The following is an 18376-nucleotide window of genomic DNA, read 5'->3' as shown; positions in this document are numbered from 1 at the left end:
GATTCAAGCTAAATACATAGATATGGTGCGAGAACAAAGCTCAGTACAAACATACACCACCAGAACCAAGCTCAGTACACAAATACAGTACTAGAACAAAGCTTATAACACAAATACAGTGCCAGAACCTGATGATTGGCCTGATGAAGACGTTGGTCCAAATTCGAAACGCATAGCCTGTATATTAATAAACCCACTTGCTATATTACATACCTTTTATTCCTTCTTGCAACCCAGCAGCGCCAAAATATAGGTCCCTCTACATGTTACCAGACTGGACCTGGCTGTAGCTGATTACTCTTACAACCAGTGTTGTGCCTGAAGTTTGCACAAACCCATAAGGTGAGCAATTGCCTTGCTCCCCTGTAACTATTGTCTGCATCAGCTTTTATTTTGAACTATGTGGCGCCGTGCTTCTTTCTTTTTTTTCCTCCCCAGTCCCATAAAAAGGAGTGTCACACACTGTGCCCCTGAATATACAGCTACATAATGCTCTCTGTAGCGAGTGCCACACACAGTGTTCCCTTTAGATAGTGCCACACACAGTGCCCCATAGACAGCCCCCTGTAGATAGTGCCATGCACGGTGCCCCCTGTAGATACTGCCACATACAGTCTTCTCTATAGATAGTGCCCCACAGTGTCCCCTATATAAAGTGCCACACAGTGCCCCACGTATAAAATGGCACAGGCAGTGTTCCTGTATAAAGTGCCACACACACACAGTGCACCCCCCAAAAAAAAGAAACATTATATACTCACCTGAGTTCTTTCCCACACTGTCCTCCAGCGATGCAGGCCAAACCTTTGCTGGCCAGGCCTGTTCCAGTGGAACGACACGGGGTGACACAATGACGTCATTACACCACCTGCATCACAGGTAAAGCTTTGAATTTTGGGGCAAGCAACTGATATGTCCCTTGCTTTTCCAGCACTACTTAGACTGCTCAATTGAAGCTGCGTCCGAAGGACGTGGATACAAGTGAGTGCAGAGGTACCGGGTCCGGATCTACTTGGTTCCGTGTAATGGATCGGGAAACCTGGAAAGAACCGTTTGGATCCCACCCGTGTTGTGAGTCCTACAGGGGACAGGGACTGTGAATATATTTTGTGTCTAGCAGTGCTACAACAAGAGAAGATCTTATGTTACCCTACTTTATATGTACAGTACAAGCATTTTTGTTTAGATTTTTGTTTAGATGCCATACATTTGAGAGTCATTCATAGACAATGGCCAACCAATTTAAATCGTGAATCTACTGTGAAGTATCCTTGTGATAACATGAAAAACTATCCTGCCCACGGGACTTGCAAGAAGCTTCGTCATACTGCATCTCATTTCCACCCCTAAATTTCGGCAACATAACATCCAGTGGCGGATTATCATTAGGGCGGTTCGGCGGCCGCCCGGGGCCCGAGGCTCCTAGGGGCCCATAGCCACCCGAAACCCCTCATGCCCAGCGGCGTCGCTAGCACCGGAGGGAGCCCCGGTGCCAGGACCGCACCTGTCATGACTCATGAGACGAGGGGAGCTTCGCTCCTACTTAGCAGCTGTGGTCTCTGCTGCTTTAGAAGCTCCCCCTCCGGCCCCCTTCGCTGCTCTAAACTTCTCTCCTCCTGCTGCTAGCTGTCGGGACATGGGGGAGGGGAGACTATCGGCGGGCTCTGTGACGGGCTGTGAGCAGGAGAAGAGCTGCAGTGAAGACTCACAAATATCCTACATAAAAGGTAAGTGCATGTGTGTTTACAATGTGTACTTTATATGTGTATAATGTGCATACTCGTGTGTGTTTACAATGTGTACTTTATATGTGTATAATGTGCATACTCGTGTGTGTACTTTATATGTGTATAATGTTCATACTCGTGTGCGTACTTTATATGTGTATAATGTGCATACTCGTGTGTGTACTTTATATGTGTATAATGTGCATACTCGTGTGTGTACTTTATATGTGTATAATGTGCATACTCGTGTGTGTACTTTATATGTGTATAATGTGCATACACGTGTGTGTCTGTGATGTGTATAATGTGCATACTCGTGTGTGTACTTTATATGTGTATAATGTGCATACTCGTGTGTGTCTGTGATGTGTATAATGTGCCTACTCGTGTGTGTACTTTATATGTGTATAATGTGCATACTCGTGTGTGTACTTTATATGTGTATAATGTGCATACTCGTGTGTGTACCTTATATGTGTATAATGTGCATACTCGTGTGTGTACTTTATATGTGTATAATGCGCATACTCGTGTGTGTCTGTGATGTGTATAATGTGCATACTCGTGTGTGCGTGTGTATATATATATATATATATATATATATATATATATTTCTGCAGCAATTCCGCAGAAACTAGCAGAAATTTTGCTGCAGAAAAAAAGCACCATTTCCTGCATTTTTGCTGCAGAAAATGGTGCGGATTTTGCTGCGTTTTTCTCAATGTTGGGGGATGGTGACGTCTCCTCTGAAAAACGCAGCAATTCAGTCACTTTCCACAGCAGGAATTGACATGCTGCAGTACGAGAAATATGCACTGCGGGACAAAATGTCTGGTCGGAAATTTTACGCAGTGTCAGGATGAGATTTGATAAATCTCACTCACTTTGCTGCTACCGTATTCTGCGTATTTTCCGGGCGGAAAATACGCAGCAATTCCGTTAAGTGTGGACAAGCCCTAATACAGTAGCAGCAGAGTAGATTAGATGTGAACAATTCTCATCAGACGCTGCGTAAATGATAAGTGGGGGAAAAAAAAAGCTCAGAAATTGACATGCGGTGCAGTTTTTTATTCCGCAGCATGTCAATGGTATTTGCATAAACGCTGCTCAGTTGTTTCGGGTTTTCCCCATTTAATTCAATGGGGAGGTAAAACCTGCAACAGATAGCAGATGTTATGTAAAAACACAATTTAGAAAAAATAAAAATCTTATACTTGCCCAGAATTCTGTTTCTTCGTCCGGGCCGGCCTCCTGGGATGACGTTTCACCCCATAAGACCGCTGCAGCAAAACACAGGCCAATCACAGGCTGCAGCAGTCATATGGGATAAAATGTCATCCCAGGGCTGCACTGTAGCGACGCTGTGTAGCACTATATATAAAGGGGAGTGCTGTGTGATGCTATCTATAGGGGGCTGTGTGATGCTATCTATAGGGGGCTGTGTGGCGCTTTCTACAGGGGTGTGTGTGTGTGTGTGTGGCTCTATCTACAGGGGGGTGTGTGTGTGGCGCTGTCTACATGGGGGGTTGGCGCTGTGTCCCTGCACAATGTAATACTGTCAGTATGTAGGGACACAGCCCTTTGAAAGGGGAATCGTAACACCCATTTGTTAATACTTGTGCAAAAAGGTAGTGTTAGCAATAGTTAGGGCGGATTTACACGAACGTGATTTACGTCCGTGCAACCCGCGTGATTTTGACGCGGGTCGCACGGATCTATGCAAGTCTATGGGGCAGTGCAGACTGTCCGTGATTTTTGCGCAGCGTGAGTCCGCTGCGTAAACCTCACGACAGGTTCTATATTTCTGCATTTTTCGTGCATCACGCACCCATTGAAGTCAATGGGTGCGTGAAAATCACCCGGGCCACACGGAAGCACTTCCGTGGGTCGCACGTGATTCGCGCAACAGCAGGCAAACTATGAATGTAAACGGAAAAGCACCACGTGCTTTTCTGTTTACAAACATCCAAACGGAGTGTCATAATGATGGCGCACCATATGAACATGACACACAGAGCTGTCAAGTGCCTTTTGCGCACGCAAAACGCAGCGTTTTTTGCGTACGCAGAACGCACACGCTCGTGTAAATCCGCCCCTACGAAGCGGCAGGATGGCGGTGGAGAAGGGGGGCCCAAGTTTGGGTAACAGCCCAGGGCCCATGGTCTTCTTAATCCGCCACTGATAACATCCCACATAAAAAATAAAAAGAGGGAGACGAGTGTCTTTTTCCAAAGTAATAATAAGTAAGAAAATAATATCACAAAGGCTAGTCATCAGGTAAAGTGCATTACCATAGCATAAAAAAATATATACATGTATAGCTAACGTAATGGTAAGGCCCCATGCACACGACCGTAAAAAACCTCCATTTTTGCGGACCTCAATCGTGGTCCGCAAAAACGGAGCCATTCACTTTCATTGAACACTGACACCTTTCCGTAGCACTACGGAAGGGTGTCAGTGCCGTGGAAATGTTCCGGGAATTATGGAACATGTCCGTTCTTTCGCATTTTGCGGGCCGTGCTCCCATACTTTGTATGGGAGCACGGCCCGAAAATGCGGCTGTCAGTCAGCGACCGGCCATGCCCGCAATCGCAGGCCGTGATTGCGGGCACGGTCGTGTGCATGGGGCCTAACTGTTACAAAATAGTTACTGACCATTACCAGCCATAGAAAGTATGTAGTAAGGCTGGAAACGATCAGTAATTTTGGTGTAACTGTTAAGCTAGATATACATATATTTTGTATAATATGGTAAGTTCATGGAAATATGAATAAAATATACAACTTATTAATTTCCTTTGTTATATATGTTTTTTTCCATGGTGTTTCTGAAACATACAAATACTGGCACCCAACATTCACTGAAAGCATGGGTTGCTAATTTTCACTTTAATCTTTGAGAACATTCTTTTCTGCTACATAATTAACTAGTTGAGCTGTAATTGCAGGGAACATATGGAAAACATACTATAACTGGAAGGAACAAAATGTTTATGAATTATAGACCTTTTAATACCCCATTAATTTCATTCAGATTCTTAGTGATGAAAACCAGCTTTACAGAAGTTATCATAAAGTTACTTGAGGTTAGGCTCTGCATGTTTACTTTAATGTTATAAGGTGTGAGGGTTTAGGGTCAGTTTCTTATATATGGCTGCAGAGGCCAAATGTACAACAAATAGGCATGTTAAAAAAATACAAGAGGATAACCTGTGTTTGTTAAGGTTCCCCATGTATAAAAAAGAAGAACAATAAAAATTCAGAGTGCATTTGTGAGGTTGTGTGAGAATGTACATGTGTTTGGGCTTATTTCCTTAGTGCAGCTCATCTGTATTGGTGACTCTCATTGGGGCAGATTTATTATTGTCTTTGCGTCCTGATTCTGGCGTTTCATGTGCCTATATTGTTTTGGAGCAAATATTGTTGGCCAAATTGATTTGTGACATGCTTGCCACATCGGGTCTCATTCTTAGAATATGTCTGTGGATTTGTCGAGTCGTGAAATGCACCAGATGTAACACTTGGATGCGCCACCAACCAGCGGGATACTGGTTCAAAGTATTCCACCCAATAGGTGGTGTAAAAAATGGAAAGAATTATAACATGCACCAAGATGAACCAAATCTATCTAACAGCATGCACATCATTGAAAATTGTCATCCTAACACCTCTAACTTTAGGCTGTCTATCTTTAATCCATTATTAATAAATCTGCCCCATTATGTTGATCCTTTGGATGTAGGTATGCCTATGGAGTTGTAAAGAAGGCAGATGTTCTATGTTTTTTTGTATTAATGTGTGAAAAGTATATGGAATATGTTACTCATGGTGCCCAACACCACGAAAACCACCTTCTGCAACATGTTCAGGGCATCAAATTTTATGATGGTTTGGTCTCCACTCCACAATGTGCCTTTCCCTAATGCACTAGGATAGTTCTGACACAGTACAGGCATAATGCACTCAGTGATGTCGCAGCAGTGGTGTCTGTAGGGCTGGGTCCCCACTACATTGCCAGGTTTTGCCCCCCAGAAAGGAAGTCCTGGCGTTTGTTTCTTTCTCCAAACCCTTCTCATGAGCCCTGGGCCAATGCCCCATCCATGCTTGCTAACCATGCAGTTCCTCTGTGGAGGAAATTCCTGCACAGGTTCTCGCCACCTAATACCAAAGTGGATGGGACCAACAAAGACTGGGTCCCCTCTCTCCGAATGCTCTATAGCAACCACATGGTCTTACCCTATGGTACATTTTCCCTAGTGTCACAGCATAGTCACAATACACATGGTAATGTCACAATAAAGAGATAATCAACTCAATGAAGTTACAGCACAGGTGAGAGATAATGTGTCACACAGTGTCACAGTAGAGGGATAATGCGCACAGTGTTGTCACAGTAAAGGAATAATGCACACAGTAATGTCACCTTGCAAGGATAATCCACTCCGCAAAGTTACAGTAGTGGAAAACTTCAAACAGTGATATCCCAGTGAAGGCATAATGTACAAAATGATGTCACGGTGCAAGAATAATGCACGCAGTGATGTAAGACCAAAGGGACAATGTACATGACGATATTACAGCACAAAAATAACAAACACAAAAATTTTACCATGTACATGGTGACATCACAGTGCAGGAATAACGCAGAAAGTGATGTTAAAGCTGAAGAATTCTGTCTTATCAAAAAGTAGTAAAATATCTCGATAGCAGCCAGTGATAAGGTAATGTATAAGAAGGTACCTTTCACCAGGAAAGAGAAGGAAAAAATCCAGCGCTGTGTTTGATTAAGTCTCAAGGTATATATATTGAGCGGGCTGGATGACCTGGCCAAGGTCATCCAGCCCGCTCAATATATATACCTTGAGACTGCGTCTCCATGCAATTTTTAACTATTTTCTATAATAAAATTGGGAACAGTTTTCCTTTTTAATCAAACACAGCGCTGGATTTTTTCCTTCTCTTTCCTGATATACCGACCGCTGGCCGTAGCGGGGATCCGTGCGAGGTGTCCGGAGACGCAATTTCTGGTGAGCTGGAGGTATCCTCCTTTCCTTACTAGTACCTTTCACCACCTATCTAGAGTTTGGTGCCCGCATCTGTACCATATGAATGCAATTCCAAATTAATTGCAATATCGAAGAATGGCAACCTGTAAAACACATGTAGCGAATAAACGCACAAACGAGACATTGCCAAATCATAAGCATTATTGAAGCATGTAAAGGCAGATTTATTCTTTTACGAATAAACAGAGTGATCCTCAAAGTGCAAAAGGCGTTCATGAAACGCTGCAGTCAATGGAGGGTCATTAACCATATCATTTTCAAATTAACCCAAATTTTTTCAGAAATAGAATCTTCATGTCAGCAGTACGCAGGGTGAGCAGAGACCTAATGACTTAATGATTGAAAACAAACCTCAATGAAGAAAATTATGCAACCACAACAGTGTTAACTAAGTTTATAGAAAATATCACAATCATTTTTACAAGCCAAACACTATATAGTGAGTGTGCAGGAGCAAGGACACAGTAAGACATGACGTAAGCTGCGCGGAATATGAGATTATAAATGTCAAGCTTGTACTCTTAGGGTATGTTCACACAGAGTTTTTTGGCACTGTTTTTGACGCAGAAACCGTATTGCAAACTGCGCCAGAATATGGGCAAAAACGAGCGAAAAAAATGGTGAAAAAACGCTCGAGGGAAAAAGAAGCGTCATGCTCTTTCTTCAGGCGTTTCCGACCCTGACCTCACATTGACATTAAAATTACTGAAGGACTTTTGAGGCAGATTTTTCTGCCTGCAAACAACTCTGTGTGAACTAGGCCTTTCTCTTATAGCCCCATTCTTGTTCCTGGACCACCTGTGTAAATAGCTGGGACACAAGTTTAACAAAATACACGTGCACAGTAAATTCTGACATAGTGCAGGAAACATGGAAATCACAGACTAAACTCTAGCTTTCTAGTTAAGAATTGGCTAAACTTGGTGCTTTTAGTTGTTTTAAATTTTATCAGGAATTTTAATAACTTGCGATTTCCTAATTTATTAGTATTATTATAATCGCTATCTATAGCAACTGAAGTGTCCAATTAATGTAGCATGGGACTGGGAAACTTGAACGATATGGCCACTTTTTACACCATTTTAAATATAGTTATAATGCAGGGCTGGACTGGCTACCAGATGATCATCCGGTGAGCCCAGGCTCTGACACAGGTATGGACCGTTAACATTACAGGGCCCTAAAGTTTCAGATGAAGACGACCACATATTTATAAAAATAATTGTGTTTATTCTTGATTTTTCATGTGTGTGTTCTTTGTTTGTTTTTTTTAACCTTTTTGTGTTTGAAATCCTAAATTACAGCTGGTATTATAGTCGAGTTCTGCTGGTTGGTATTGGAAAAAGGATACAAGCTTGTCATCAGACACATCCCCAACAGCTTAGCCAAGCACCTATAATGCAGGGGAACATTTAGTTGTTTCTATATCAGACTACTATACATTGCTTGGTGAAAAGAGGACACATCAAGACAGCAAAGCTCTGTACAGACACTGGACAGGGAATACCGGGATAAAGCCTGCAGAATTATGGATGCAGCTCTGGATTATAATGCAGGCTGTAACTAAGTAATGCAATGTGTTTGCAAAGTGACAACTTTTTATGTACATTCATTCGAAATGTAACCTATAAAATGGTGTGAATCAGTGTCAGCTAGTTAGTGTTAACTACTGACTGTTTTATAACATCTTGCAGTCTGTTTCTTTTTATGGCAGCCTGTTTTGAGCTGATAAATCAGCAGACCAATGGTGGGAAATGAGAAAATCCCTGCAATCAGAATTGCATCTCTTCATTGAATTGCGCTTGCAACTAAAGTTGGTCATTTAAATAATATGAATACATTAGCAAATTGCTATTAGTGCAATTCTCTAAAATAGAGTTGTTATTATTAGAATTGCCCCCATAACATCACCACTAGTAATGTAGGAAGGAGCCCATAGGAACTGCTCTTAGCTCATTATCTCATGACCAGTTTATCAGTTGTTTTATGACACCATGAAATCTGTGCTCCATTTAGTAAGCCTATGTGATGCTGATGGATTCATACAGTAAGGCCTCATTCACACGGCAGGGTTTCCAGGCCGGGTGCCAGCCGTTCATAAATCGTCCGGCACCCGGCTGCATTAGGAATAATAGACCCCTAATGGGGCTATTCACACGACCGATTTTTTGACGGCCGGGAAAACCGGCCGTCAAAAAATAGAACATGCTCTATCTTCGCCCGGGTACCCGGCCGCCCGGCTCCCATAGAAGTCTATGGTGCCGGGTAATACACGGCCATCACCGGGATGTGTCCGTAGTGATGGCCGGGTTTTCCGGAGCTTGCGCTCTATCTCCTCCTCCTCACAGCGCAGAGTGCATGTGAGGAGGAGGAGTTGATGCCATTCTGACGAATGGCATCGCTGTACACTGTGTGGCAGGGCCGGGGTGTACAGCAGGTGGAAGGGAGCCCTGCGCTTGCTCCCTTCCCCTGCTTGAAAAGCACCCTGGCCCGGTGACACCTTCGATGGCGCCGCTAGCAGCTGCAGCTGCTGCTGCGGCTGCTACTACTGTAGCGACGCCAATATAGCAGAGCGGGGAGGTATCTCCCCGCTCTGCTATGTGCTAGCCGCACTTTAGCTCCTTGAAGGAGCGGAATCCCCGTGTGTTCGGGGATTCCGCTCCTGGACAGAGCGCTTGATGTCTCTGTCCATATCTGGGCAGTGACATCAGGGGAAATTCCTGAAGTGGAATCCCCGAACACATGGGGATTCCCCTTCAGGAGTTGCCGCTGATGTCACTGTCCGGATCTGCCCGGCCCAGCACGGATGCAAAACTTAATGCACACCGGCCGGGCAAAATGGCCGATTTTACCGGCCGACACTCGGGCTCGGGAACAACCCGGTCGTGTGAATCCCGCCTAATGGCAGAGAATTTGAAATTCCTCACAATCCTAATGAATATTCCTATGACTACAGGATTTTTTTTTCTAAAGGATTTTTATTTATGGAATTCCCTAATATATTTGTATAGTTTGTTATTGAAAAAGACATCACTAAAGTAAAGTCCTCCTTGTCAATAGCCATATTGAAAAGAAACAGATATCACTAAGAGCAATTGAGAGGTCTTAGGCCTCATTCACACGACAGGGTCCAAGTGTCGGCCGGGAAAATCAGCCGGTTTTGTCCGATTTTCCCGGTCGGTTTGAATCCGGTTTGCATCCGTTCCGATTCCGTTCCGGGCCGTGTTGCCATTTTTACCGGCCGATTTGGATCCGATTTGCATCCGTTTTTTTCCCTGTCCGTTTTAAAATCGGATGAATTTCATTTTAATTTGTTGCCACACACAGCTCTCTGTAGATAATGCCACACAGCCCCCTGTAGGTAATGCCACCCAGACCCCTGCAGGTAATGCCACCCAGCCACCTGCAGGTAATGCCACCCTGCCCCCTATAGATAATGCCACCCTGCCCCCTATAGGTAATGCCACCCTGCCCCCTGTAGGTAATGCCACCCTGCCCCTTGTAGGCAATGCCACCCTGCCCTTGTAGGTAATGCCACCCTGCCCCTTGTAGGTAATGCCACCCTGCCCCTTGTAGGTAATGCCACCCAGCTCCCTGTTGGTAATGCCACCCTGCCCCTTGTAGGTAATGCCAACCTGCCCCTTTTAGGTAATGCCACCCTGCCCCTTGTAGGTAATGCCACCCAGCTCCCTGTTGGTAGTGCCACCCTGCCCCTTGTAGGTAATGCCACCTTGCCCCTTGTAGGTAATGCCACCCTGCCCCTTGTAGGTAATGCCACACTGCCCCCTGTAGGTAATGCCACCCAGCCCCCCGTAGGTAATGCCACCCAGCCCACTGTAGGTGATGCCACCCAGCCCCCTGTAGGTGATGCCACCAAGTCCCCTGTAGGGGTTGCCACCAAGTCCCCTGTAGGTAATGCCACCCTGCCCCCTGTAGGTAATGCCACCCAGCCCCCCCATAGGTAATGCCACCCAGCCCCTGTAGGTGATGCCAAGTCCCCTGTAGGGGTTGCCACCAAGTCCCCTGTAGGTGATGCCACACAGCCCCCTGTAGGTTGCACCCATCCCCCCCCCACATTCCAGCAGAAGTCACTGACTTCAATGTCCATATATGGACAGTGTAGTCACTGACTTCTCCTGGAGAGGAATTCCCTGCCACAGGTCGGGAATTCCGCTTCAGAAGTGAGTGACGTCACTGTGTCCATATATGGACAATGTAGTCACTCACTTCTCCTGTAGCGGAATCCCCGGCCATAGCGTCGGGGATTCCGCTGCAGAAGTGAGTGACATCGCTGTGTCCATATATGGACAGTGTAGTCACGCACTTCTCCTGTAGCAGAATCCCCAATCCCCAGCCGGGGATTGGGGATTCCGACTCCTACAGGGAGCAAAAAAGACCCTCCTCCTCCTCACATGCACTCTGCACAGTGAGGAGGAGGAGAGAGTGCGTGAGCGACGGTAGACCCAGCCATCACTCGGGACACATTCCGGTGATGGCGGTGTATTACCCGGCCCCATAGACTTCTATGGGAGACGGGTGGCCGGGTACCCGGCCGAATACAGGGCATGTCCCATTTTTTGACGGCCGGTTCTCCCAGCCCGTCAAAAAATCGGTCATGTGAATAGCCCCATTAGGGGTCTATTGTTCCTAATGCAGCCGGGTGACGGCCGATTTATGAACGGGCAGCACCCGGCCGGGAAACCCTGTCGTGTGAATTCCGCCTTAAGGTTCCGATCTCCATGACTAAGGACGCTGCAAGCGTCAGAAACGCGTAGGCACCGCTTACACTGCCATAAATCCTCATTCCATCTGAGAATATTTTCCTATCATGCTATTGTTTTTAATTTTTTGATAATTCTACAATAAAACTTGGAAATAGTTTCCTTTTAACAAAAAGACTTCAGAGGACTCAGCGCTGGATCCATTTTCTTTATCTTCCTTCTACTCCATGCGTGTGCCGACACGAGGACCCGTGCGCAAGTCCATTGATGTGATAAGGTGAGCTGGAGGAACCCTCCCAAACATTTTTTCGTTCCGATCTCCACCCTGTATTGATCACGATAGGCAGGCTTCTTATCAATCATTAGGCAGATCTCAATATTTCCCACCTTATTAAAGGGGTTGTCCGAGATATATTTTTATTTTAAAGTTAAACACACAATGCACACATTAAGTATTCCCTAATATACTTACCTGTGCAATCTTGCTTCTGTTCTCCGTTCTGGCAGCTCTTTTCTGCCGATCACATGTCTTCTGACGTCACGTTTTCTTCCTCCTCCACTGTCGTGTCGTGTCCCGATCACATGGTCTCGCCCCAGCGAGACCTCGGATGGGACACGACACGTCACTGGAGACGTGACGTTTCTGCGCGTGCCCGCCCGCCCAGCCTATGCATCTTTTCACTGTGAACGCGCCTATGCATGTTCACAGTGAAAAAAGTGAAGAGGGACGGCACCCGCGGACTAGAAAGGTACAGTGACCTCTGTACTTTTAGTTCTTCCCCTATCAAAGCCTACACATAGTAGGCTTTGATAGGGAATTATACAACACTATGCAGCACACGGGTCGCATGCAGCCCTTGAGGCTGTTATCTGCGGCCCGCGGGACACCGTGCACTGTTTAACAACTGGTTCCCGACCGCTGGCTGTATTTTTACGGCCAGCGGTCAGGGTCCTTAAAACCCGAGCTATAGACTTTCTACGGCTCGGGTTTTAACTTGCTGCCCGCGCGATCGGGCAGCTGTATGTCGGGTCTCCGGCTGTCAGTGACTGCCGGGGACCCTGAGGAGAAGATAGAAGCAGCTTTAGCTGCTTCTGTCTTCTCCGATGTCTTTTTACACAGCGCTCAATGAACGCTGTGTATAGGAATAGAGACAGCGGCCCCGCGGCGCTGTCTCTATTCCTCCCGGTGATCATGTGACTGGTCACATGATCACCGGGTGCCGTTAGTGGCAGACTGCTGCTGGGTCTTACAAGACCCAGCACAGCCCTATTAGTGACAATCGTCACTATGAGAGGGCTGATTTCCCCTGTAACTGGGGCTGCTGTGCAGCCCCAGTTACAGTGGAAAAACATGGTGTAAAAGAAAGAAAAAAAACATATAACGTTCCCCAAAGGTCTTTTCTGACCTTTTGGGGGACAGACCATAGTAATAAAAAAATAATAAAGTAAAGTGCAAAAAAAAATACAATAATAAATACACATAAAATACCCACCCCAATAAAATACCGTTCCCCCCGCCAATCATTGTTGTAACGCTAGCGCTGACCCAATTACCCTAATATAGACATGTAATATATTAAAATTTACGGTAGACAATGACGATCACAAATAAAAGGTCTATTTTAGGGTAAAACTATGTTATTACCAAAAAAAAATAGCTGAAACGTAAAAAAGCTTTTTTTTTACTAATATTTTCAAACTTTATGAAAGAAAATTCTAAAATGCCAAAAAAGGTGTGTATAAAAATGATAAAAAAAAGAAACCTGCATTGTCTACGGAAAAAACGTCGCAAAAATCACGTCGATAGCCCAACAAATAAAAAAGTTATAGCCATTTAACTAACACGTGCTAAAAATGGCTAAACGGTGTCTGGTCCTGAAGGCGCAAAATAGCCCAGTCCTGAACTAGATAAGATCTTCTGGGGTCCTGTATCTAAGCCTACATTGTTAGGGTATGTTCACACGAGGGCGTCCATAACGGCTGAAATTACGGGGATGTTTCCGCCTGTTTTTTTTTTAAGCGGAAACAGCGTAGCAAAACTTGTAAAAAACGGCCCGAAAATGCGTACCATTGATTTCAATGGGAGGCGTCGGCGTCTTTTTCCCGCGAGCAGTAAAACTGCCTCGTGGGAAAAAGAAGCGACATGCTCCATCTTCGGGCGTTTACACCTCTGACCTCCCATTGACTTCAATGGGAGGCAGAGAAAGCGTATTTCCGTTGTTTTATGCCCGCGGCGCTCAATTGCCGTGGGCGAAAAACATGACGGAAAACGACGCGAAAAACGCAGCAAAAAAAGCCGCAAAAACAACGCCAAAAAGGCTACGATAAACGCCGCGATAAACATCGCAAATAAAGCCGCGAAAAAAGAGGCAAAAAACGCCACGAAAAACGACAGGAAAAACGCCATGAAAGACGCAACGAAACGCAGAAAAAAAACCGCAAACAGCGACGCAAAAAAAAGAGGCGAAAAACGACGCAAAAAAGGCTACGATAAACGCCACGGAAAACGTTGCGAAAAACATCGCGGAAAAAGCCGCAAACAAAGAGGCAAAGAACGCCGTGAAAAACTACTGGGAAAACGCCACGAAAGACGCAACGAAAAACGCAGCAAAAATAGCCGCAAACAACGATGCAAAAAAAGAAACGATACGAAAAAGGCTACGATAAACGCAACGGAAAACACAGCAAAAAAAGACGCAAACAAACAAGCAAAAAATGCCAAGATAAACGAAGCGAAAAACGGCCCGAACAAAGCGGCAAACAAAACCGCAAACAGCGCACAAAAAACTCCGGGAAAAATGACGCAAAAATCAACGTGCAGGGAGAGGTAAATCTGCCGCAAACTTCAAGACGGAATTTTGAGGCAGATATTCCTCCGGCAAAAAAACTCTGTGTGAACATAGCCTTAGTGGAGAGAGACGTGAGATAGAGGAGGGTGGGCGAGGGTTAGGGTGAGGGTGAGGGTTAGGGTGAGGGTGGACGAGGGTGAGGGGAGACACGAAGAGGTTTATAGACCTGAAAAGAGAAATAAAACATAATGGGGGGAGAACATTTGCTCACCATCCTTCAAGAATGTCAGCAAGGAGACAATCCAGTGAAGGAGGTCAGCGGGAGGAGCAAGGACAGCTCACATGAACTCTTGGAAGGTACGTGCACGCTCATTGCAGCCTGCAATGAGCGTGCACGGGAAAAAAGTTTCATAACAAGGAAAGATCAACAAACCAGAGCTGAACTGCATGTAAACAAGCTGTGCTGAATTCAAAGAAGAAATGTGCTAAGTAGAATTTTTTTAAAAAATAATGCTTTATTTAGGTTGTCTGTATAAGGGGTAATGTATGACAGAGTTTTTGAAAAAATGTTGGTATCTCGGACAACCCCTTTAAAGCTCATTTCCTACAGTATGTGATATTTACCTGTTGATATTTTTCTCATTGGTGATTTACCTGCTTGTAGTTTATAATCATTGTGTCTGTGCGGTAAGAAAACTCTGTATTACATGCACTGATGTCCTGTGAGCTTGTGATGGACTTATATGTTTATATACAGTAGACAATCTGAACAAGCATGGCTGCAGTGTAAAGCATGAGGGAGAGAGAAATGAATTTCAGACTAGTTTACACAATGCAGCTAAGCTGGAGTCACGCATTATGGCTGTGCCCTAATGAAAGCGAACTAAAGAGCAACCAACATGGAAAAAAACAATAGCAGACAAGAATTACCCATAGCTAGTGATAATACTTGATTTTTTTCCAAAGTCAGCAAAAGCATCATTGTCCCACACATCCCTAAATAAATCAAGATACACCTATTACAATGAGAAATTGTGATTGATTGAAATAATTAAGAGGTTTAGCTAGAACTTCAAGAACATTATATATATGTTAGAACTATAATGTACAATTTCTGAGCATTTAAAGGGGTTTTCCCATTAGGGACATTTATGACATATCCACAGGATATGTCATAAATATCAGATAGATGCGGGTCCCACCTCTGGGACCTACACCTATCTCTAGAATGGAGCCCCCTAAACCTCGTTCTATCGCTCTGTGTAGCGGCTGAAGCATATGATTTCCGACCATGAAGAAGAAAACAGCATAGTTTGCAGAGCTACACTGTTTCCGTAAGTCCCATAGAACTGAATGGTAGTTACGGATCAGCGTAGCTCGCATGCTATGATGCTTCCGTTTACTGCTATGTGAGATACGGAAACAGCGTAGCTCAGCGTGCTACTCTGTTTCCTTCTTCATGGTCAGAAATCACGTTTCAGCTGCAACACCAGGTTTAGGGGTGACATATCCTGTGGATATGTCATAAATGTCCCTAATGGGAAAACCCCTATAAATGGGTAACAAAACTGAACTTACTTATATAAAGATGATAATAATATTGACGGATTCTAAATACATTAACTTCAATTAACTACAAACTACAATTAACTTCAAAATACATTAAATTCAATTAACTACTGTTGCAATTTAAATTTAAATTTTCTGGCTTAAAATATAATAAATTTGACAGCTCGCTTTGGCACTGCCCCATTTATAGACCACGCCCCTTTCCCTAATGTGGCAAGCCTGGTGTAAAATGGTCGAAGTCTAAATTTTCAACGTAAATTGCTACTCAAACTTGCGAGGAGATGTTGATAAATTCCCCCAATTGTTATTGCATCTGCGGTATCCATGAGCAGTGTGCTGTCCTCGCGTCCTCCTGCTCCCCTCACCAGCGACTAACGGCCGGCGTGTATACAGGCAGATACACAGTGGCTGTCAGTTATTAGTGACACAAGCACAGTCAACCAAGGACATAAGCACATAAAGCTTGTAGAAAAAAGAGGGGGAGACGAAACCTCCAGCTCACCTTTGGTATGTCGATTTTGCACTTTGAATCACCGCACGGATCCTCGCGTCGGCACGCGATATATGTTGAGTAGAAGACAAGGACGAGGTGGATCCAGCGTTGCTGTAAATAAAACGGAACTTGTTCCAAGTTTAATAAAGATGATTTAAAATTCAGGAACAATCTGGACGATGTCCTGAGGTGCTTAGGAGAGATGTGAGGGCAATTGAAGGAGCCTACGCGTTTCAAACGCTTCCTGCGTTCTTAATCATGGCTATCATAGCCATGATTAAGAACGCAGGAAGCGTTTGAAACGCGTAGGCTCCTTCAATTGCCCTCACATCTCTCCTAAGCACCTCAGGACATCGTCCAGATTGTTCCTGAATTTTAAATCATCTTTATTAAACTTGGAACAAGTTCCGTTTTATTTACAGCAACGCTGGATCCACCTCGTCCTTGTCTTCTACTCAACACATAAAGCTTGATTAACTGGCTCCTCTCTCCCTTGTTTGATAACATAGCAGGGGCGGTGGTGAGGGTGTTCTCACCACAGAGGTTCATAATTAATTTGGGGACACAGGGTAGAGCCAACGTTGACTGGAGCCAAGCTCTCCATAGCCGTATAGTGCCTACGAGAGCTGCCTCTTTGTTAAGTACACCCTAGAATATTATATGATATTTTATCAGTCAAGTGTTCCAATATTTTTTTCAATATCTAAATGTTGATCTGATTAGGGAATACACAGATGTTTTGCTACTATCACAAGGATTTCTACACTAAATTTGTTCCTGTATTGTTTCTGTTGGAGCAAAAATCAACATAACTACCACACAAGAATAACTTTTCAGACTTTTTAAATATATTTCAATTGATCCAAAACCATTGTACAACTATAGATGTAAAGATTCTTTCACTTTATGTTCATTTTCTGAAAGTGTGTAATGAAATGCCCTCCATTTACCATGTACTTAAATTGCTTGTTTAATATAGGAATGCATGCATTTTATTTTGCTGCTCGGCCCGGTCAACGAATCAATAAATCTCACTGGGTTGGATGTGCTAAACAAAAAGTGCTTACAATAATACAACATAAGAAATGAAAAGTAGCAGAACAGATGTTCCACACCTTATGTAAACAACCGGTGGTGGGAGTTGCAAGTGCATAAAAATCTAGGCCCTATAAAATTTCAGCAAGCAACGTGAGGGTACATCTTAAGATTTAATAAGGGTGCACTAAGCCAAATGTTGCTGGCTGCTTCAGTGGTCACTGTTATTCATCTTTAGTGCAATACATCAACAACTTGTTCAACTTTGCAATCCTGGAATAATTTAAGCCAGGGCTTAGCTTTTAGTTTTTTAACAAACATGGAACAGTTTTATTCATTAGTGCTGCATTTCTAAATGTCCCACAGGTGACTGGTTCATCACTTATTATTATTATTTATTTCAGTTACTTATATAGCGCCAACATATTACGCAGCGCTGTACAAAGGTCCTCTTTTTTACTGTCCCCATTGGGGCTCACAATCTAAATTCCCTATTGGTATGTTTTTGGGGTGTGGGAGGAAAACGGAGTACCCGGAGAACATACAAACTCCATGCAGATGTTGTCCTGCGCTGCATGGCAATAGTGCTAACCACTGAGCCACCGTGCTGCCCACTTGATGTGTAGTCATTTTTCTAAGAGGTAAAACAGTATTTACAGGTAAATTTCAACCAAAAAATATGGAACTTCAGATTTGGTTATTAGTTGTTAGTAATGTCCCCTAATGAGAAGTTTCTTCTTCTTCGAGGAGCTCTTTTTCAAGACCAACTGGAAGTGTCAATTGGATCTTTCTATATAAGATATGGGCAGGGTTTATCTGTTACTGAAGTTGGCCATAAACATCAAATAAAAGTCGTCCAAAATGGTTGATTTTTTTAAATTTTGGCCCACCATTGTCTGATAATTATATACAAACGATCGCTCACGATGGCCGATAGCAGGGCCACCCATGGCTTAACAAATTTATTATAATT

This window comes from Rhinoderma darwinii, chromosome 5 (assembly GCF_050947455.1).
Source record: "Rhinoderma darwinii isolate aRhiDar2 chromosome 5, aRhiDar2.hap1, whole genome shotgun sequence".
Classification (NCBI taxonomy): domain Eukaryota; kingdom Metazoa; phylum Chordata; class Amphibia; order Anura; family Rhinodermatidae; genus Rhinoderma; species Rhinoderma darwinii.
Note: the sequence above shows the minus strand (reverse complement) of the source record.